The sequence below is a fragment of the Hyperolius riggenbachi genome, chromosome 7 (genome assembly GCF_040937935.1).
Source record: "Hyperolius riggenbachi isolate aHypRig1 chromosome 7, aHypRig1.pri, whole genome shotgun sequence".
Classification (NCBI taxonomy): Eukaryota; Metazoa; Chordata; class Amphibia; order Anura; family Hyperoliidae; genus Hyperolius; species Hyperolius riggenbachi.
Genome location: NC_090652.1, coordinates 55158223 through 55162489, shown reverse-complemented (window position 1 = coordinate 55162489; position 4267 = coordinate 55158223).

Sequence of the window (4267 nt, the reverse complement as noted above, 5' to 3'; positions counted from 1 at the left end):
CTGTACAACTCCAGCCAGCTGGGTGATCTGAGTCTGTTGGGTATTGACCAGCATGGTTAAATTATTCACCGCTGTGGTCAAGGCCCCAACTTGGCTACACAGTGCGTCCATAGACATTTTGGTCTGCTGTTCTGTAACGATAAGTGTCAGCAAGTAACAGAGTTCTGATTATCAGGTGATCTGCAGTATCACCTATAATACAGATATATACCTGATTATATGGTGATCTGCAGAATCACCAATAATACAAGTATACCAGACAGCTAATGTATAGCTAGTATAGTGCTTGGTGCAACAGTAGTAGTGATAGGTTTAGCTATACCTCACCAGAGGAGCTGGTGGGCACTAACAGTACAGAGCCTCTCACCAGAGACAAGGGCCCTCTGGTGAGAGTAGAGTGGTCAGACTAATCGAGTTGGCAACAGACAGACTGATACAGTACAAAATCAGAAGGCAAAGGCAGGAAGGTATAAACAGGCAGAGTCAGCAACAAGATCAGATGGGCAGAAGTACAGAATCACAGAACAGAGGAGTGGTCAGAACGAGCAAGAGTCATACACAGATAATAAACAGTATTTCAGTTATAATTATAGCTATCAACAAATCCTATCTCTGTTTGAAATCCCCGGTTTCCTCCCGGATCAAAGCACACCGGATCTAACTAAGGTCTGAGCGCTAACACGAAGTATTCGCAACAGCAGACAAGTTGCAAGTGATTCAGCGAGGCTTAAGAAGCAGAGGAGACTCCTCCGGCATACCCTCTCTCATCAGCCAGAGGACGTCTCCGGTGGACGTCTCCTCTGACGTCAGCCGACCGGCCGGTCAGCTGACGCGCCTCCTCCCCGCATAACGATCCTTTCTGTGCGCGCCCGCGCACGACAATGCGACCCTATGTGCTGCTGACAAACCCATCCTCGGCGTGCTAGACGCCCGAGGCACGGATAGATCACTAGGCAGGGAGATGGAGGCAGCTGCGTTGGTATCGCTGTTCACCGCAGCTGTCTTTTCCTGTTTGTTACACTTCTATAATAATCAGCCACCGTGAGGTAATATTAGATTAAAACACCATGGGTGAGCACCCAGACACTCCCCTCAATGTCCAAACTCACCCCGCAATCCTCCTAAAGGGGGCCACACACCATACAATTTTTAAAATATCTGTTCAACTTAAGAATTGCAATCAATTTTTCTGACTGATTGTAACATTTCAAAAATCTGACCAATGTACCACACACGTATGTTCAATTTTTCCCCAATTATGATAAAAATGATTGGAAACTCTGACAAAATTGCTAGGGTGTGTATATTAATAAACTGACAATCTAACACACACCATACAATTTTTAGACAGATTGAAGAAAAATATCTGGCATTCCGGATCGATAAAAATCGAAGAAAATGGGAAATCCGATCGGATTTTTCAGTCGAATGAAAAAAAAGCTTTCGATTTTTTCGGGAGATCCGATCGTTTTTATCGAATTGCTGTAAAATCGGATCATTTTATTGTATCGTGTGTGGCCACCTTTAGGCTCTCCGGAGGCAAGATTGACAGCTTGACAGCTAAATTGCACTCACAAAAGTAAAAAATCAAAGCGCAATAATCACAGTTGGATCCCCGGGTGACCACTCTCGTGTTGTCCGCCTCAAGTCCCCGTTTCACTGCTCCATGCGTGCCCGTACTTCCTGATATGGCCGATAGCGTCTGTTGTGGCTCCACCCTACGTGTTTTGTAGAAGGACACAATCTGGGGAGATGGGGATGTTGTGGCCCAACAACTGGACACTGATGCGAAATGCATGCAGGCTCATGCGGCCGTTTGAGGAGGTGACCAACCTGGTGAGTCGCAGTGAAGGCACCATCAGCGACTTGATCCCCTATGCTTACTTCCTGGAGCGTGCCGTGCATAGAGTGGTGGATCAAGCTGTGGAGGAGCGTGAAGAGGAACAGTTACAGCAGGAAGAGTCATGGGAGCAATTTTCATCAGAACCAGATGTTTCTTCAATACCTGCGGCAGCACAGAGGGGGGAGGAGGACGAAGAGACGTGTGGGGAAGAGTCAGACTCAGATGATGAGATAGGTGTTTCTTTGGAGAAAGAGGAGGAGGCGGCGGCAGAAGAACAACCGCAGCAGGCGTCGTAGGAGGCTTGTGCTGCTCGACGTTCCCGTGGTATTGTTCATGGCTGGGGGGAGGAGGAATACTTACCTGAAGTCACTGAGGAAGAGCAAGAGGAGATGGATAGTACGTCTGGATCCAACTTTGTGCAGATGGCGTCTTTCATGCTGCCCAGACTGTTGAGGGACCCCCATATAAAAAATCTCAAGGGGAATGAGCTGTACTGGGTGGCCACGCTACTAGTACCTAGGTATAGGCACATAGTTGCAGACATGTTACCAACTCACCTGAAGGCAGAAAGGATGCAGCACATGCAGAACAAGCTGGAAACTATGCTTTACAAAGTGTTTAAGGGTGATGTCACTGCACAACGCAATAAAGGTACCACTGCCAGTAATCCTTCTACCATGTCCACGCAGGCAAGGACAGGATGCTCTACCGATCTCATGGTGATGGTGGACATGCGGACATTCTTTAGTCCTCGCCGTAGGGCCTCGCCGTAGCCCTTCGGGATCCACCCTCCACCAACGCCTGGACTGGCAGGTAGCCGACTACCTGGCCTTAAGTGCGGATGTAGACACTGTGAGAAGTGATGAACCCTTGGACTACTGGGTGCACAGGCTTTACCTGTGGCCAGAGCTCTCCCAATTTGCCATCCAACTTCTTTCTTGCCCTGTCTCAAGCGTCCTGTCAGAAAGGACCTTCAGCACAGCTGGAGGCGTTGTCACTGAGAAGAGAAGTCGCCTAAGTCACAAAAGTGCATTTTGGCCAAGAAGTTCCATTTTGGTCTCATCTGACCAGAGCACCTTCTTCCACATGTTTGCTGTGTCCCCCACAGGCTTGTGGCAAACTGCAAACAGGACTTCTTGTGCTTTTCTGTTAACAATGGCTTTCTTCTTGCCACTCTTCCATAAAGGCCAACTTCCGTTATTCCTTGTGCTCTCACAGTCAGGACTTGTGTCACGTGCCGTGAGGCAAGCCTTCCTTGGATGTGTGGTGGTAGCCGTTCCTGCTCCTTTGCCCACAGCGTGCCTGCTGCCTTCCTTGTGGTGGTAGCCGTTTCTTAGGCTCCCACTCCGGACTGGAATCGAACCAGGATTCCCCGGCCATTACCCGTGGTCACCATGGTACTGAGAAAGTAGCATTGAAAGTTTCACACAGTTGTATGAATGGCAGACTTGCCCTCCATAACACATTCTTGGCAAATGCTTTCGATTTGGTTTGTCTTGCGCTAGGTCAAGGGTCCATCTGACCACAGATGCCTGGTCTGCAAAGCACGGTCAGAGCAGGTACATTACTTATACAGCATGGGTCTCAAGCTTCCACTCCGGACTGGAATCGAACCCTGATTCCCTGGCCATTAGCTGTGGTCACTCACAATGGCAGACTTGCACTCCATAACAGATTCTCGTTGCAGGTACTGAACAGCAAGTAGAAAATGTAATAAAAAAAAAATAGATGTAAGCTATAACAATGGTAGAGAAAGAACCATCGAAAGTTGAAAAGGCAGTCATTACCTGATATCACTGAGGAAGAGCAATCTCGCCATGGTGCGCACCAGTCCAGCACGGCCGTCACTACACAAACAGCTGTTTGCGGCGCATTACACAGTGAGTTTGGTGTGTCAGTGTGAAGCAGTACACTAATTACACTCCCTGATTGATGTATACACATGCAAGATGTTTTAAAGCACTTTAGGCCTGCAATTTAGCATTCAATGTGATTTCTGCCCTTAAAACGCTGCTTTGCGTGAAATCCAGATTTTTCCCCAGGACTTTTGACGTGTATCCCACTCCGCCATGCCCCCCTCCAGGTGTTAGACCCCTTGAAACATGTTTTCCATCACTTTTGTGGCCAGCAAAATGTTTTCTAGTTTTCCAAGTTCGCCTCCCCATTGAAGTCTATTGCGGTTTGTGAAAGTTTGCGCAAACTGAACTTTTGCGGTAGGTTCGCGAACCGGGTTCGCGGACCTAAAATCGGAGGTTCGGGCCATCTCTAATGATAGATAGTGTGCTGGCTTGCTTGCAATATAGATAGAAGAGTATAGTAGAACTACACAGCCCAGCAATGACTGTGGCCTATATGCAGTGTGACCAGTGTCTCACCAAAAAAAAAAAAATAGACTAATATGAGCCCTCAAAAGGGGCGAAGCAT